The 20,018-nt window shown below is 46.1% G+C and overlaps 1 pseudogene; it reads right to left on the bottom strand.

Annotated features, from left to right (window-relative positions):
* Positions 1-3,065: 3,065 nt before the first annotated feature.
* LOC148148011 (putative G protein-coupled receptor 139) overlaps positions 3,066-20,018 on the bottom strand; it is a 56,287-nt pseudogene continuing 39,334 nt past the window's right edge.

Raw genomic sequence — 20,018 nt, 5'->3', positions numbered from 1 at the left:
ATCACACAAAATACCCCACTCCACCCTCACCGTCACACTCACCACCACACAATCCTCCACCTTCACACACACTGCCCCACACCTCCCCCACCATCACGCTCATCCCCACACACTCCACCACCCTCAAACGCACTGCGCCACACCTCCCCCACCGACATGCTCACCCCACACACTCCACCACACTCACACCCCCGCCCCACTCCACACTCACCGTCACACTCAACCCCACACTCTCTACCAACTTCACACACTGCCCCATACCACCGCCACTGTCACGCTCACTCCCAAACACTCCACCACCTTCACACACTGCCCCACACCTCCCTCACCATCACACTCACCACCACACAGTCCACCAGCATCACACACACTGCCCAACACCACCCTCACCGTCACACTCACCACCACACACTCCACCAGCATCACACACACTGCACCACACCACCCCCACCATCACACTCATCACCACACACTCCACCAGCATCACACACACTTCACCACACCACCCCCATCGTCACACTCACCCCCAAACACTCCACCACCCTCACACACACTGCCCAACACCACCCTCACCATCACACCCACCACCACACACTCCAACAGCATCACACACGCTGTCCCGCCACACCCCCACCGTCACGCTCACCCCCAAACACTCTGCCACCCTCACACACACTGCCCCACACCACCCTCACCATCGCACTCACCGTCACACACTCCACCACCATAACACACACTGCTCAAAACCATCCCCAATCACACACTCCACCACCCTCACACAGACTGCCCACACCTCCCCACCGTCACGCTCACCCCAACACACTTCCCCACCATCACACACATTGCCCCACACCTCCCCCACCGTCACGCTCACCATCACACACTCCACCACCATCACACACACTGCCCTACACCACCCTCGCTGCCACGCTCACCCCCACGCACTCAACCACCCTTACACACGCTGCCCCACACCTCCCCCACCATCACGCTCACCCCCACACACTCCACCACACCACCCTCACCTTCACACTCACCTCCACATAATCCACCATTCGCCCACACAATCCCCTACCGTCACGTTCACTCTCCTGCACAGTCGCCCAGCATCACACTCACTCCCCCACACATTCCCCCACCAACACGCTCACTCCCTCGCACACTCCCCCAGCATCATGCTCACACGCCCATGCAGTCTCCCACCATCACACCCCTCACACACCTTAAACTGAGGTCCTGCCTGTGAACACCGACCCAGTTGATCCCCTCTAAATGACCTTTAACCCCATCCCCATTCTATTCCCTGAGTAACAGACAGTATGTCCCACACAATGTGTTCTGTTTGAGATATCCTGTTGTACCAGTGATGGAAATGTGTTGCTGGAAAAGCGCAGAAGGTCAGGCAGCATCTAGGGAACAGGGGAATCGACGTTTCGGGCATTAGCCCTTCTTCAGGAATGAGGAAAGTTGGTCCAGCAGGCTAAGAGCAAAGATAGGGAGGAGGGACTTGGGGGAGAGGCGTCGTAAATGTGATAGGTGGAAAGAGGTCAAGGTGAGGGTGATAGGTCAGACTGGGGTGGGGGCGGAGATGTCGGGAAGAAGATTGCAGGTTAGGAAGGCGGTGCTGAATTTGATGGATTTGACTGAGACAGGCTGGGGGGAGGGGAAATGAGGAAACTGGTGAAATCCGAGTTCATCCCTTGTGGTTGGAGGGTTCCTAGCCGGAAGATGAGGCGTTCTTCCTCCAACCGTCGTTTCGCTGTGGTCTGACGATGGATGGATGGACTCCTCCATCGTCAGACCACAGCGAAACGACGGTTGGAGGAAGAACGCCTCATCTTCCGGCTAGGAACCCTCCAACCACAAGGGATGAACGCGGATTTCACCAGTTTCCTCATTTTCCCTCCCCACAGCCTGTCTCAGTCAAATCCATCAAATTCAGCACCGCCTTCCTAACCTGCAATCTTCTTCCCGACATCTCCGCCCCCACCCCAGTCTGACCTATCACCCTCACCTTGACCTCTTTCCACCTATCACATTTCCGACGCCCCTCCCCCAAGTCCCTCCTCCCTATCTTTTATCTTAGCCTGCTGGACCAACTTTCCTCATTCCTGAAGAAGGGCTAATGCCCGAAACGTCGATTCTCCTGTTCCCTAGATGTTGCCTGACCTGCTGCGCTTTTCCAGCAACACATTTCCATCTTTGATCTCCAGCATCTGCAGACCTCACTTTCTCCTGTTGTACCAGTGTCAGCCACAGCCTACGGTGACACTCCACCTATTACCACCTAGTAACGGCTCATGTTCTCACACCCACTCTGTCCCCGAGCAATGGCGTTTGGCCCAAGCTCCATACTGTTGCCATGGCAATGGCCTGATATGCCGTCCCAATCTCTGTTCCCTCACATCGGTCTGAAGATCGACAACTCTCTTCTGTTCCCCCAGCACCGAAGGACTCGAGGAAGACAGTAACATTGGGAGGTTATGATCGCAAGATGGAGAGAGAGTGAATGAGATTGGGGAAGGCAAGGACAGTGGAATTGAGTGTGTAAATGGGAAAAGGAGAGAGAAATAGCAGTGCAGTGTGAGAGCAGGAGGGATATATGGAGGGAAAGTGACAAAGGGAGCAAGTTGAATTCTGCTGAGAGCCAAGTTGGAGTGGGAGACCCAGAGGTGAAAGTAAGGACAGAGGGAGTTAAACCCAGCTCCTGAGCTCAGAGCGCGGTGCCCGCCAATCCCCGAGGACCAGGACTTGGGGCTGAGTCTGTCTCTCTCTAGCTCAGCTTCTCCAAAACAAAGACACACAACAACATCAGTCACTCTGCTGCTCGGCACACTTTAATGATCATTTTTATTGTTTACAAATGGAAGTGATGGATACAGTCAGTGGGATGGTGCCTTTTCTCACTGGCCCCTGAGTTGTGAGAAACATTGAAATGTGTCCCTGTAACCTCCCTGTAGGATAAGGATGGACAAACCAGCGCTATCCTCAGCCTGTTTCCATAGTGACAGGCTGCTCCATCGCTGAAACACTGAACTGAAATGAGAAGATCCCGGATTCTGTGATTAATGAGGGAATTTGATGGATGGATGGATTTGGGTGAAGGGATATTTCAGCACATTCTTCAGCTGCTGCCTGAACTTAGTCTGGGTCACGGCATAAATCGCGGTGTTTGTGCAGCAACTGAGGAGCTGTAGCATGAAGCCCAATTCCTGCACAAAGCCATCGAGATACACAGACGCATGCCCAATCCAATACATCCGCATCCATATAGAATACAGCATTAACGTTGACCATAACAGGATGAAATTGGCCGAGATCACAAACAGTAAAATGATGGATTTTTTTCGGTTTCTCATTTCAGTATCAGACTGAGCGTCCCCATTGGCGTGAGCGCGGAGTCTCCTGCGGGCTCTGCTGGTCACTACAATGTGTCTGATGGTGAGAACATTGAGCAGCAGAATCTGGAGAAATGGGAGCCCCGGGGTTAGAATGTGGTGGAGGAACTCGATTGTGGCCCAGACACTGGAGTATGCAACAGCGGCTGGTACACCACAAAACCAGGGGGAGTTCCCCAGCCAATACCAAACTGTGAGCATAAAATACCAGGAAATGTTCTTTAAACAGCTCAGCACAGTCACTGCTCCCAGAACCATAGCCGCCGTTTTCTCACTGCAATATTTACTTTTCAGCTTCTGGCAACAAATTGCCACAAACCGATCAAAGGTGAAAGTGACGGTGAACCAGACAGAGCAGTCAGTGGCTGCATAAAGCAGGACGGCGTGGATATTACACACGGGGACGGAGTCCCTCAGGAAATAAAACTGTTCCTCATAAACAATGGGAATGTGTCTCAGGATCAGGTCGAGGATAATGACCAGGAGATCCGCCGCTGCCATGGCCCCCAGGTAACGTCTGACACATGGAGACAATCCACAATCTTTATAAAGCAGGACGTAGATGGTCACTACGTTAACTGTGAGGAAGGAAAACATACCCATTATCCATCAGCCTGGAGGCAAAGGGACCCGTTTGATCGGGGACCCAGTGAGATTTTCAAATGTATCCCTGTATTCAGGGATTTATTAAAGTAATTGGAGCTGGAATAACAAATGGGGCGGTTGGAATTACTGACAAAAATGTGACATAAACCACAAGAAACCCTCCCTCCCCAAATACACAGAGACACATCCATAAGGACAGATGGTTTCTAGAACATTCCCACACACTCGCTCACTCGAGAGCAGACACAGGTCACTCCTTCCCAGTTCCTAATACGGAGGATGGAAAAGTTGCTGTCCTGAAGGATTCTCTCCCAGTTTCCTGAAGACAAACGGAGTTTGGGAATTCGTGTATTTTGGTCTAAATTGTGGTCGATCCTGTGTCGTGGAGAAATGTAAACGTAGGGAAAACGCATTCACCGCTTTAACTGCCTGAGGGGCCTTTGGAACAGTGTCTCCTTCTCCCTGGAACGGGATCTCTTCCCTCGGGATCTTATCGTTTGTTCAATTCACTGACGTCCGGCCGTTCACAAACAATGTCAGGGACAGAACGTTCTGGGGAATGTCAGTTATAGAATGTCGGGGACAGAACGTTCCGGGGAATGTCAGTTATAGAATGTCAGGGACAGAACGTTCCGGGGAATGTCAGTTATAGATTGTCGGGGACAGAACATTCCGGGGAATGTCAGTTATAGAATGTCAGGGACAGAACGTTCCAGGAAATGGCAGTTATAGAATGTCGGGGATAGAACGTTCCGGGGAATGGCAGTTATAGATTGTCGGGGACAGAACATTCCGGGGAATGTCAGTTATAGAATGTCAGGGACAGAACATTCCGGGGAATGTCAGTTATAGAATGTTGGGGGCAGAACGTTCCGGGGAATGGCAGTTGTAGACTGTTGGGGGCAGAATGTTCCAGGGAATATCAGTTATAGAATGTCAGGGACAGAACATTCCGGGGAATGTCAGTTATAGAATGTTGGGGGCAGAACGTTCCGGGGAATGGCAGTTATAGACTGTTGGGGGCAGAACATTCCGGGGAATGTCAGTTATAGAATGTTGGGGGCAGAACGTTCCAGGGAATATCAGTTATAGAATGTCAGGGACAGAACATTCAAGGGAATGGCAGTTATAGAATGTCAGGGACAGAACGCTCCAGGGAATGTCAGTTATAGAATGTCAGGGACAGAACGTTCCAGGGGATGACAGTTATAGAATGTTGGGGGCAGTACGTTCCGGGGAATGTCAGTTATAGAATGTTGGGGACAGAACATTCCGGGGAATGGCAGTTATAGAATGTTGGGGGCAGAACTTTGCGGGGAATGTCAGTTATAGAATGTTGGTGACAGAACGTTCCGGGGAACCCCTTGACCTGTCCATCACCTTTACCCATTATCCACCCCACCAACATGATGTACTGTGCCTGGGCACACTGTAACATTAATGGGATGAGAGACGGAGGGTCCAATCACAGGGATGGAAACTAAAGACATTGCCAGATCAGCTGAAATGGTTAGATATACCACATTCTCAATAAACCTCACAGAACTAGCCCAAACACCATACACCCAGAGGAGATATCTGTTCACTGTGGAACACTGTCCAGACCAGACAAGCGGACTGCTCAGTACAACCCAGCAATCTGTCCAGATTTATTCATTACACTGGTCAATACAATCCAGTGATCTGTCCAGAGTGGAACACTGCGCAGACCACAATAGTGCATTGATCTATAAACCCGGACTAGATATCTGTTCAGCACGGGGAGCTGTGCAGACCACAGCAGTGCATTGATCTATAAACCCGGATTAAATATCTGTCCAGCACCAGGAGCTGTGCAGACCACAGATGGGCACTAATTTATGAACCTGAAATAAATACGCATCCAGCATGGGAAACTGCACAGACCACATCATTGCATTATCTATAAACCTCAACCAGATTGACTGACCAGCACAGCGATCTGTGCAGTGATCACCCGTGAATTAATTTGCAAACCAGGAGCAGTTACCCTCCCAGCATGTAGGACTGTCTACACCACCCCAGTGCATTGATCTGGAAACCAGGAGCAGTTACCCTCCCAGCATGTAGGACTGTGTACCCCACCCCAGTGCATTGATCTGGAAACCAGGAGCAGTTACCCTCCCAACATGTCGGACTGTGTTCCACACCCCAGTGCATTGATCTGTAACCCAGGAGCAGTTACCCTCCCAGCATGTAGGACTGTGTACCCCACCCCAGTGCATTGCTCAGTAACACTGTGTAGATCCCTGTCCAGCGTGGGGAAACTTACAGCCCGGGCTGGAAGTGACAGGATGTGCAGCTCCCATCCATTTACAGCTCCATATCTCCATTGTGCCCTGACAACGGGGTGCTGTGGGTGTGAACATCACTGCCAGGGAGGGATGGCGGGGGAATCAGTTTAAATATCATCACATGGGAGGGGTTTGGGAAATAGACAGAGATGAGGATACTGAGAGACAGTGTCTTGGAAGGATTTGTTTCCAGGTTTCAGAATGCTGAAATGTAGACACTTCAATAGCATCCTGTAACATGAGCCTGTCTTCCCTGGAAAGATGGGAAAACGTGATATTGGTGTGAGTTCAGATGATGGAGAGTTTTGGATGAGCATTTGTTCCACAGCTTTTTAAAGACACTGATGTCTTTAAAAGGCCAATGGGCACACGGTTGAGCTTTCTCAGTTTGGAGCTGCCCTGCATAGTTTACCCCGAGCATGACAGATAAGGGACAATTACACCACGGTTTGTCAGGGGCATGTAGGTCCTGGTGGATGGGCTAGTACAGAGGGGGATCATTCTTTTCCCAGAGGGGGCGACACCACCAGACCCACCGAGCATGGTCTGAGCTCACCACCCAGCTCAGTGCAGTTTCTGCGGTCTGAAGAAATGTCCAGCAATACAGGACAAGTATCAATAACCTTCCCCGCTCTGTCAGGATAAGGGTCACTGTATTCTCTCTGCTCCCTCACACTCACTGTATAACCGTTATAGCACCTACCTCCGAACAAGGCTCATGGTCCACCACTCTCACTGCCGCATGCTGCACCTTCTCTCTCTGTCTCTGTCTCTCTGTCTCTCTCTCTCTCTCTCTCCCTCTCTCTCCACCCCTCCCTCCACTTCACCCCCACACTAATAACACTGCATGGATACAACACTGTGTACTGAATCCCTGCGGACACCTCACCATGACCCCCTCTCCACCTACACTAACACTAACAGCAGGACCACCCACTCCCACCCTCACTCTCTCCCTCCCCTTCTCCCATTCCAAGAGAAACAGCCTGGAATAGGTCAGAAAGGGCCAAGCCATGTGATGGAGTTCCCGATATCCTTTCCCTCCCCCCCCCTCCCCCCGCCATGTGGGAGGACCCTGGTATGAGCCGGAGAGGACAGGGACAGGGATTCTGAAACATGCACGTCCCACCGACCGAGTAAGGAGCAATGCTCAGTGAAGGGCAATTCTCAATTTAAACCCACTGGCAGTTCCGTTTTCCCCCTGGCACAACTTAGAAGCCGTGGCCCTGATGCCATCTCCCTTTTGTTTTGCGCTGGTACAAATGGAATCCCGACGGTCTCGGTGGGCAGGAGAGTGGGCTCACAGCACATCGTCACCCCCACCTCCCAGGAAGGGAGCACCGAGACTCCCTCCTACACCTCCCCCTGTAAACAGCTCAGATATTGAAACTGATCTGTGATAATTACTGCTCTCCCCACTTGTCCTGACATCTTCAACAATCTGTGCTCATATACACCCAGGACCCTCTGCTCCTGCAGCCCCTTTATAATGGCACAGCCTGTTTTAAACTGTCTTTCATTGTCTTTCCTACCAAAGTGTATCACCTCAAACTGCTCTGCATTGATCCCCATCTGCCATAAAGATGAACACTACACCAACGTGTGATTGTCCTGTTAGAGTTCCACTCTCTCCTCCATAGACTTCAGAGTTCTTCCAGGTTCGGTGCCATCTTCAAACATTGAGATTGTTATAGCGTCACAGTCGCCATGAAGCAACTAAAATCCTGCCCCACACACATGAGTGTGAGCAATTGAAATACTGCTATATTCCCATGGACAAAGTAAAATAATGACATGCTGTCAATGGAGCAACAAAAGTCCTGACGCATAGGAGACGGGAGTGGATGAATTATTGACAAACCACAGAGCAAGGGAAATCCGGACAAGTTCCACTTATCTATATTCATCAGGGTATAATGTGATGAAGTTGAAAGTTGAAAGTGTACTATCCCTTCAAGAGAGAGGAAATGCTGTTCTGAACTGAGAGCTTACAAGCACCTGTGATACGAGAGGATGGCGGACCCAGACACAATATATTGCTATAGAGCTGGAGTCATGTAATAAGCAGTTAAGAGAAAGGGAGCCCCAGAGTTGTGCATAATTGGTGTAAAATGTTCACTTTCAGAGTGAAAAAATAAATTGATGTGTTTTATTTAAGCAGTGGAATTTGACAGATCTGTCCCTCATATTTTAACGTTTACAAGGCGAATTGAGTATTTCTTTATGTTTCATTTAAATTGCCAGATGAGCCTCACGCTGTGTCCTCACCATCGCTGTGTGTGTATCTGTGTGTCTCTGTGTGGGGCAGGTCTGGCAGTCTCTGTGGTGCTTAAATGATGCAATGCCACTCTCTGCTGGCCTCCACATGCCACTGCACATGCATTGGCAGAGGGTGAAAACCAACAGGGATTCATTCAAAGATGGGGCGGGAGAGGGCAGCTGCTCACAGCACCATCCAAACTGATGTCTTATCCATGGACTCATCTAAATGCCCTTTAAACGTTGTAACTGTCCCTGCTTTCACCACTTCCTCTGGAAGTTCATTCCACACACAAGCCAGCTTCTGTCTAACATAATTACCTCTCATGACTTTCGTAAATCTTTTTTCCACGCATCTTAAAAATCCCTCAGTATTGAATCCCCAACTCTAGAGAAAAGACATCAGTCCTTCAGCTTCTCTGTAAACTTCATTATTTTATAAACCTCTGTAAAGCTACTGCTTAATCTCATACTCTCCAGTGAAAAAGTCCCAGCCGATCCAGCCTCTTCTTCTCGCTCACTCCCTCCTTTCCCAGCACCATCCAGGTTAATCTCTTCTCCATCCTCTCCAGCTTAATAATATCAAGGTCAGTAATATCAAATTGAATAGTCAAGGTGTTTTCTAAGGTACGGGGAGACCAAAACTAGAGGACATAGGCTTAAGGTGAGAGGGGAAACATTTGGAAGTGTCCTAGGGGCAGCTTTTTCACCCAGAGGGTGGTGTGCCTAGGAATGAGCGGGCAAGGTGACCAGACTGGACACAGTATTCCAGAAGAGGTCTCACAAATGTCCTGTACAACCACAACATGATATCCCAATTCCGATATTCAAAGGTCTGTCCTATGAAGACATATGTGTTAAACACCTTCATAACCACACTATCTATATGAGATGCAAATTTTAAAGAATTAAACCTGACGGCCAAGGTTTCTGTTCTACAGCACTGCCAAAGGCTCTACTTTTAATTGTACAGGTCCGGCTGTTGTTTGATTTACCAAATTCAATACCTCACATTAATCGAACCTAAACTCCATCAGCCACACCTCAGCCCAGTGTATGATATTACTGTCACCTCACCCTCCCTCTTCAATTTTAAAACGCCCATCCGTCTCCAGGATGCCGACACACTCCGGCCTTGGTTTTCACAAAGACCCTGAGCTTTGCATGCCTTGTATGGTTAGGGGGAGGAGGGACAGGTTGCAGACACAGTCAGTGGGGAGGAGAGGCTGGACAGTAATCAGCGGCCTTGTGTCATTTCATGGTTTTAGGAAAAGGGGAGTCGCACGTGAGAGTTGGGTAAGAGTGATCGGTGTTTTGTGGTCAGAAATTAAGCTTCGTATCTGGTGTTCAGTAATAAATATCTATTTGAGACCCTTCATTGGGCAGACTGTGTATGCAGGATTTCTTTCCCTAATATTGCAGATTACAGACAATAGCAATTAAAGATGTTAATAGTTAATTTCGATAGCATAAACGTACACTCACTATCCTACAGTTGAGACAAATATCTTGCATTTGTTTAATAATACAAAGTGTTGTTTGTAATTCAGTAATGGTAACCTGATTATAATAAATCCACACCAAGATGAAAGTGGGCACGAAAATATGACCCAAAATCTGGGTATAGTAGTGTGGTGGGTAGTGTCCCTGTCTCTGAGCCAGAGCTCTGGATTTGATTCCAATTCCTGAACTTGTGTTGTAGTGTTCCTAGCTCTGGGCTAGAAGGCCTGGATTCAAGTCCTGTCTGTTGCAGCGGTATGTCCCAGCATGTCAGGATAGTCTGATGAACAAACACACAGGAGAATAATGTTACAGCTTTATGGGTATTGTTGAGTGATGATAGTATCCCTACCTCCGGGCACAAAGGTCCAGGCATAAAGCCCACAGAAGTGTCTCAGAATACATCTGAACAAACTGATTAAAATGTACGTAAAATTGTGACTTGATGGAGAAGGAAGAGGTGTCAGTATTGCATTTCAGAATTTAGACCCAGGATGACTGAAAGTACAGCCATTCGTGTTGATTGGGGTCACATATTGCAGCAGTAAAGGTTTATAAAATCAAAATGGCTATGGATAGGGTGAGTAGTCAGGGGTTTTTCCCCAGGTTAGGGGCATCCAAAACTAGAGGGCATTGGTTGAAAGTGAGAGGAGAAAGGTTTTGAGGAGGCCTAAAGGGCACCTTTTCACGCAGAGGGTGGTGTGCATCTGGAATGAGCTGCCAGAGGAAATGGTGGAGATGGTACAACTACAGCATCTGGGTACTGAGAGACCTGGCGAGCTTTCCCAGCAATTTCTGTATTTCTTTAAAAATGCATTCAGTTCAACACAGGTATTCTGAATAAACTAAACATTTTTATTTTTTAATGACGCAGGGACATATAAACATATCTTCAAATTGACCGATACCATTTTCTGCGAATGGTATGGCTCTGTGTATGACAGCAACAATGATGCACCACATGGAACAGGGAATGTGATGGAGACATAGTTTGGACAATGTACAAGGAAACCTCACATGGTCCAGTTTGGGTGAGGATGACATTACTGTGTGATTCAACTCAGAGAGGGAGAAAATGTAATCTGCCCGAGAAGAAACAGCCGATTGCACTCTCTCTCTTTCATTGTTCCTCATCACAGCAATGTGTGCGAGCTAACAAAAATCCTCTACTATCATCGTTACCTTTTTTATTTTTATAGTATCCCTGCAGTGTTGAAACATGCCCTTCGACCCAACAAGTCCATACCAACCTTCCCAACCCATTTCCCTATATTTACTCCTGACTATTGCACATAACCTAGAAATGCCTGAACACTACGGACCAATCCACCGAACCTACACAGTTTGTGGTAGGAAACTGGATCACCCATTAGAATCCCACACAGACAAGGGGAGAATGTACAAACTTCACACAGACAGTCACCCAAGGCTGGAATCAACCCCAAGTCCCTGGTGCTGTGAGGCAGCAGTGCTAACCACCGTGCTACCCTTTGGATGATACCTAACCAGAATTCACTGGAATCTACTCACTGCCTAAAGCAAAGGGAATTCAGCCAAATCCAACTCTCCCAGGATGAAATCCCATTGCTAGCAGCTTGTGTGAGTACAATATCTTCAGAAGCAGAGTAATGTTTTGGACAATCTCACAAGTTTTCCTTTGTCATGAGTTCCAATAATATTTGGACCAAGTTCTTTCAAGTTAAAATTGCAGAGATTTTGTGTGTGTGTGTGTGTGTGTTTATATATGTGTGTGTGTGTGTGTGTGTGTGTGTGTGTGTGTGTGTGTGTGTGTGTGTGTGTGTGTGTGTGTGTGTGTGTGTGTGTGTGTGTGCATTTTTAGAAATGGAAGTATTTATTATATAATTGCAATACCCAAACAGTTTGCCATTCATCTTTCCATCATAGTTTGAGTAACATTGCTCTGGATCATAAACGTGTTGTTTTAGCAGATTAAAGAAACTAGCCTGACTTTTTCCTAAAACTGACCCTGACCCAGCCTGAGACCGATATGATCGGCCATATCACCGACCTGGGTACATTTGACATTTGTTGTGAGTCGTGGAGGAGTGGGACTAGAAAAGGAAACAGTGACCCAAAAAGCTGGGGAACTATAGACCGCTGAGCCTGATGTCAGTGGTGGGTAAGTTGTTAGAGGGGATTCTGAGGGATAGCATTTACATACATTTGGGAAGGCAAGGGCTGATCGGAGTAGACAACGTGGCTTTCTGCATGGGAAATCATGTCTAATTAATTTGGTTGAGTTTTATGAAGAGGTGACAAAGAAGATTGATGTAGGAAATTTGGTAGATATTGTCTATATGGACTTCAGCAAGGTGTTCATTTAAAGAACAAAGACCAAAGAAAACTTACAGCCCAGGAACAGGCCCTTCGCCCTCCAAGCCTGAGCCGAACTTAATGTACTGTCTAAATCTGTCAGTCAATTCCTAAGCATCTGTCTCCCTCTGCTCCCCACCTACTCATGCATCTGTCCAGATGCATCTTAATGAATCTACTGTGCCTGCCTCTACCACATCTGCTAGCAACGCGTTCCAAACGCCCACCACCCTCTGTGTGAAGTACTTACCGCGTGTATCCCCCTTAAACTTTCCACCCCTCACTTTGAAAGCACGACCTCTCGCTATTAAATCCTTCACCCTGGGAAAATGCTTGTCTCTGTCCACCCTGTCTATACCCTTCATGATTTTGCAAACTTCAATCAGGTCCCCCCCCCCCCAATCTCCTTTTTTCTAGTGAAAATAAACCTAACCTACTCAGTCTCTCTTCAACGCTAGTATTTCATTCTGATTGGTAGACAGATTAGTAAGTTTCAATCACATGGGATACAGAAGAAACTAGTCACAAATGGCTTGAAGGGAGAGGGATATTTTCTAGACTGGAGGCTTGTCAGCAGCAGTGTGCTGCAAAAAACAGTACTGACTTCATTGCATTTCATCATTTATGTAAAGGATTTAGATGTGAATATTGGGGCCATAGTTAGTAAGTTTACAGATTACATCAGAAAGGTGGTGTAGTGGATTACCTCAGAGTACAACGAGACCACAAATAGATGGGACAAAGGGGCAAGGAGTGACAGATTAAGTTTAATTTAGATAAAGACGAGGTTTTGCAATTTGGGAAGGCAAATCAGGGCAGAAATTATACACTTAATGATAAGGTCCTGCGGAGTGTTGTAGAACAAAGGGACATAGGGCTGCAGGTACATTGTTCCTTGAAAGTGGAGTCGCAGGTCAACTTGGAGGTGCAGAACACATTTGGCACATTTGCCTTAATCAGTCAGAGCATTGAGTATAGGAGTTGTGGTAGCATGTTGCATCTGTACAGTATGTTGGTGAGGCCACTTTAAGAATACAACTCGGTTTTCTGCAGAAATGACTTAGACGGATGTTCCAGGACTGGAGGTTTGAGCTTTAGGGAAAGACTGATTAGTTTGAGGTGTTTCCACCTGGAGTGTCAGAGGGTGAAGGGTGACATTATAGAGGTTTATAAAATCATCAGGGGCATGGATATTCTGAACAGCCACGTTCTGCTTTCCAGGATAGGGGAGTCCAGAACAGGAGAGCATAAGTTGGAGGGGCGAAGGCGAATGATTTATAAGGGACCTGAAGTTAAATGTTTCACACAGAGAGTGGTGTTTGCACAGAAAGTGCTGTCAGAGGAAGTGGTGATGGCGGTTACAATCGCACATTTAAAAAATATCTGAAAGAGGAGGGATATTCACCAAACGCTGGCAAATGGGATTAAATCAGATTTGAGACGGGTCTGTGTCCGTTCTGCATGACTCTCTGATTCTATAAAAGGGATGATGAAAAATTCTGAAAGGGCCATTCAAGTCGGAATTCTCTTCACTGGAATTTTATCGTGCCTCTAAGTTCACATTGATTGAAAGTGAGTTAGGTAAATATTTGACAGAGAAGTGAGTCATGCACCATGGGACACAGACAGGAAAGTGGGGCTGAGACTACAACCTGATCAGCCACAATCTTACTGCCTGGTGGAGAAGGCTCAAAGTATCTAATGTCCCACTCCTGCTCCTCAGTCCCATGTTTCTGTGTTCCATTCAGCCCCTCATACCTGCTAGACAGGAACAGTTGGAGGCTACGTACTCCTATAATCTGATGCAAAGAAACAGAGGAGACCATTCAGCCTCTCAAGACTGTTACACATGCTTTGAGGTGATTTGAGAAATGCAATTGGAAAACACAGACTGGGTATGAAAGAGGCCTCATCTCTCTTCAGAGAGTTTTCCCTCTCTGCAACTTGTGCTTCATTTGTTGGTCATGTTGTAGACCCAGATTCACTGAGAATGCAGACACAATACCGCACCCAGCGATGGTTCACAAACTTCTCTGGGCTTCCTGAATGCAAAATTTAATAACAAACATTCATTAAAATAATTCCCACTAACTTTCCAATAACAGAATGGGAGAACATCAGAAGCAGGGGCAAGTCGTTCACTCCCCAAGCCTGCCTTGTCCTTCACTAAGATTGTGGCTGATCTGCTCTCGGTCTGAAATCCTCTTTAATGCCCAATTCCTCATAGCCGTCGCCTCTCTGACAGGTCAATATCTATCTACCTCCTCTTCAAATACTTTCAGTCATCTTGCTCCCCAACACTCTTGAGAAGAGAAATCCTGGCATCCAACACCACCTGTTTGAAGAAAACACTTACTGCTCCTGTATCATGGATTATTGATATGAACAAAAGGGGTTGACACACGGGTTCAGGTAAAAATGACCGGCCCTGATATCAAAGCAGTGGTTAACTTCTGTTGACATCAAGGAGCTTAACAAAACTGAACTTAATGGAAATCAAAGTAAACTCTCCAGTGTTTGGAGTCAAACATGGCACAAAGGAAGATGTTCATCATCTCAGTCCTGTGTCACCTCTGTGGGAGATCCGCAGGGTAGCTTCATCTTCACAAACATCTTCAGTTGCTTCATCAATGTCTCCCCGTCCCCAACCTCTCCACCATAAGATCAGAAGTGCGGATGGTCATTGAAGATTCCACAAGGTTCAGAACATTTTATGCCCTGTCAGCTCCTGAACTGGTTTGTGTCCATGTGCAGCAAAACCCAGACTCCATTGAGACTTGTGCTGTTCAAATGTCTGTAACATTCATGTAAAATCACTGCCTGACACTGCCACAGTAAAACAAGAGTTCATTAGCACCTAACGTTGGTTTCACAGGAATATGAGGAAGCCATTCAGCCCATTGAAACTATTGGAGAAGAAGAGGGACAGCCCATTCAGTGGCTGCAGCCTATTACTCAGTAAGGGAAGGAGTCTAGTGTGATGGGCCACACCAGAACCCCTCGAAAATATTTGAAGGCGGTAGCCTTGACTGTAATGTTTTCGTATTTTAAAGGAAATGTAAACTGTCTGTTCCAGATGTAATGTTACTGGTCAAACTACTCGGTGTGAAGCAAAACACCATTTATTTAAACACGGAAGATTAAATAAAACTAAAGAAAGAGGAATTTAGAATAACATAATTCGATAGGACAACTTAACAGAATAATAGATCTAGGAGCTATTACAAATGAACTAGTCCAACATAGGAAATTCCCATAAACACAGCCATTGGCAAAAGGAACATTCAGGAATTGGAAACAGCATCAAGAGAAAAGTCAGAAAGAGTAGCAGCCAGGAGACATTCCATGAAGCTTCCATCTCTGTGGAGACCACTATAGTTTTTGATGTTACTGAGAAACCAAAACCCAGTGATCCTAATCTGTGAGAGCTGGCCACACCCATTCAGGTTGCATAAAAATAAACCTAAGGACTTGCTAGCTGTTTACGCAAGTGGTCTTAACTAGCCAGCTTGGTAACGGTCGTTCAATCTCTCTCATAAAAGAAACCAGGACAAAACAAATCTCTTAAAGCTGCAGCACCATCACACTTGTCAGTACATCGAGCTGTCAAACAGGAACCAGGGAAACCCAGTCAGGCCCTTGGCCCTGTCCAATCTGACAAGGAAGAAGCCAATCAGTCCCTTTAGTCACTTATACAAGAACAGTGGAAGGCCATTCCCACTTCAAAACACTTACACGGGGGCAGAATGTGGTAATTGATCCTGATTCCTGATGAATGTCTTATGCCCGAAACGTCGATTCTCCTGCTTCTCGGATACTGCCTGACCTGCTGTGCTTTTCCAGCAATCGAATCACTACTCTGATCTCCAGCATCGGCAGTCCTCACTGTCTCCAGATTGTTGCTCTAACATGATGACCAAGTAGAGCAGAGGCTGCACAGACAGACTGCTCCACGTTGTTCCTCCTGGCTCCGTTGCTTATCAGACACACGTGGGACTTTAACATGGTTTTCTAGCGTGAGCAGGGAAGCCATATGTCTTGTGTGAAGTCTCAAGAAGGCATATTTCATCTCCAAGAAGACAGCCTGGTGTTCTCCATGCAGGGCGGAAGCTGGTGAGTATGGCTACCTATTCCAGATAGAAGGTATTTTGGCTGCTGTTGTGGATTGGGGCAACATGGTGTTCTATATGGCTTCACACGCTGACTGGACAGTAATGTGGGGAGAGTTAATTTAGGCATATAAACTATTAGGAAAGTCACATTAGACTAATAAATGGACTCTCTAAGTTCAAGTAATGCTGATCTTGTCGAGTACACGTCCTGTTCAGTGTAACCCATATGCCTTACTCTGTGTAAGCCTATTTCCACCTTATGATCTGTCTGGCCATGCTTACTATGATCTTCCTCCAGTGCTCATAAATAGTTTTCCCCTGTACTGAGGTACACGTGGCAATAGATCAAACCAATGAATCCTGGGTAAAGTATGGAATTTCTCTCCCTGTCAATGTATCTTTTGGAAATAAGTGATCGCTGCCACTTCTCGTGTTTCAGCATCACCATTTCTTCGTCTCTCACAGCTCTACAGATTAAACACTCAGCTTGTTTACTCTATCCTCATGTTACAATCATCCGTGTCTGTGGTAAGAAGATAATTCCTTACAAAGGAGACCAAATCTGTACAGAGTGACCCTAATACTCTCTCAGCAAGGCTCTACAACAGCATGAAGATAGCTATACTTATGTACTCGAATCATCTTACAATGAAGGACAGCATACCATTCACTGCACCCATTACATTCACAGGGTTTGATTCAGACCGGTCAGCATAAACTTGTGAGTGGGACATCATGCTTCCCAAATTAGTTAGAATCCTTTAGTGAAGTGACCAAGAAGATTGATGAGGGCAGCGCAGTAAACGTAGTCTCTATGGATTTCAGTAAGGCCTTTGATAAATTTCCACCTGGCAGGCTGGTCTGGAAGGTTCCATCACGTGGAATGCTGGGGGGACAGACCAATTGGATACATAGTTGGCTTGATGGTAGGAAGCAGAGTGTTTAGTGGAAGGATGCTTGTCAGTCCGGAGGCTGGGTCCATTGCTGTTTATTATCTATGATTTGGTTGAGAATGTACAAGGCATGATTAGTAAGTTTGCAGGTATCACTAAAATATTTGGTAACGTGATCCGTGAGGAAGATTATCAGAAATTGCAGCAGGTCCTTAATCAGGTGGGGAAGTGGACCGAGAAATGGCAAATGACATTTAATATAGATGTGTGAGGTCTTGCATTTTGGAAACGCAAATCCAGGTAGGGTTTTCATGGTGCCTGGGAGGCTCTTAAGGGGTGTAGTAGGCAGAGAGACCTTGGCGTTCAGTTGCACGGTTCCCTGAGAGTGGAGTCACAGGTAGACAGGTCAGTGAAAAAGGCATTTGGGACACTGGCCTTCATCAGGCAGGACATTGAGTATAGAAGTTGGGAATTTATGTTTCAGTTATACAGGACTTTGGTAAGGCCGCACTTGGAGTATTGTGTTAAGTTTTGTCAACTTGTTATAGGGAGGATATAATGAAATTAGATAGAGTGCAGAAGAAATTTACAAGGACATTGCCAGGACCCAATGGTCTGAGTTATAGGGAGAGGTTGGCCAAGCTGGGACCTTTTCTTTAGAGTGGAGGAGACTGAGGGGGGAACCTTATTGAGCTATATAAGATCATGAGGGATATGGATAGAATGAAAGTTCTCAGTCTTTTCCAAGGTATAGAAAATCTAGAACGAGAGGGGATCAGTTAAAGGTTAAAGGGGAAGGAATAAAAGGGAACCTGAGGGGCCACTTCTTAACACAGAGGATGATACGTGGATGAGCTGCCAGCAGATGTGGCTGAGGGGGGTACATTAACAACATTTCAAAAGCATTTGGATAAATATGTGGATAGGAAAGGACTGGAAGGATATGGGCCAACTGCAGTGAAATGGGGTTAGCGTGGAAGGACATTTACAAGGTGGAGTCAAACCCCTCTGTTAATTAAAACCAATCACCCAGAATAGCTCGCCTCACCTCATAATCTGTTAAAATATGAGTGACACAGATCTCCTACATTCCACTATTTAAACAAACTTTGCAAGTTAGTTTCTTAACTTTAATAGTGAACACTGAACAACAACTATTCACAAATCAAAGTCCCGCTTGTCTTAACTACTTACTATCTGACTCCAACTCTGTAAAAATATGCTGTTCCAACAACCCACATATTAAACATTACAATCTCAAGAGCACCCAGTCTTCCCCGCTATGTTCACTCTTCCAGCTGCTGATCTCCAGGGTCATTTTTTTTTACGCAAGCAGGTTTTACATGAACATGTATCTTTGATAGGGAGTGTTTGAGATGGTCAGTTAGCACTCCTGCTCTACAGCAGTTACTCTGCTGTTGGATGGCATGAACTAGTGTTCAAAATGCTGGGTTTATGTACTTCCCATGATACAATAATTCTCATAATTTGATTGATTTCCAGGAGTAAAAACAATAATATTCAAATTCCTTTGGTTTCTGGTATGCTGAGTATTATTTAAACTCCTTGATTGCATTTGAAGTGCTGTCAAAACAGCAATCAAAACTCAGGCTTCCGTTTCCCAGCTAATTGTTACATTTGGAACAGTCTGACCTTTAGCTGGCATCTGTGTCTGTAATTTTCTATTCAGCAAAACCTATTCTGTCTTAAAGTGAACAAACATGATTTCGGCTTCATAACAACTCTCCCTTCAGAATTAAAACGCGCCATCAAAAGATGGGTTCATTTCTTTTCCTCTAATTCTTAATCCCATTATTATGAAATACAAAAGTATTAATCTCAGTTATACCATTCTGCACACATATATAACACTGGAATAAGTCAAATCTTATCTACACTGTTTCCTTTAAATCCACAATAACACATCTGCTATCACATTTTTCGGGCCCACTGCATGTGCATTTTGTAAGTTTAAAGTCGGTAACATGAGACTCCAATGAAATGGTCTCATATTTTGGTCTTAAATATCCCAAAAGGTCCGAGAGGATTGTCGTTGTTGTCCACAACCGTCTCCGACAATTTGTCATATAAACATTAAAAAATTGTCAGGCCAGTACGAAACTAAATCAATCTTTTTCAATAATGGAGATTTTGTATTTTGTCTTGTGGATATTGCGTTTTTTCGACAAATAGCCAATTAGCCATTCAATTCCATCATCATCTTTCTGTAACAATATATCTACGACCCCTATATCCTGATCATCAGACACAATTTTCAAGAGATTTCAAAATATTTGGTGCAGTTAAAACTGGTGCGGTGATTAATCCTGCTTTAAAATTCTCAAATGCCTCCTGGCCTTGTTCTGTCCACCACAATTCTGTGTTCTTAGTTACTACATCCACCAGTGGTGCCAATACGCTGCTGGCATTTGGAACAAACTTATGATAGAATCCACTCAGTTCCAAAAATCAAAGGACTTCATTCTTTGAGGATGGTCCTGGAAGTTCCTCAGTGTCCTTCGTCTGTGTGTGCCATGGGATCAACCTCCCATGTCCAATGTAATGTCCTAAGAACATCACCTCTAACTTCGTGAATTCTGTTTT

This window comes from Chiloscyllium plagiosum, unplaced genomic scaffold (assembly GCF_037043375.1).
Source record: "Chiloscyllium plagiosum isolate Xiang-an unplaced genomic scaffold, Cpla_swu_hap1 HiC_scaffold_14, whole genome shotgun sequence".
NCBI classification, from domain to species: Eukaryota; Metazoa; Chordata; class Chondrichthyes; order Orectolobiformes; family Hemiscylliidae; genus Chiloscyllium; species Chiloscyllium plagiosum.
The sequence above is the reverse complement of the archived record's forward strand: the minus strand, read 5'-3'. Positions and strand labels throughout refer to the sequence as shown.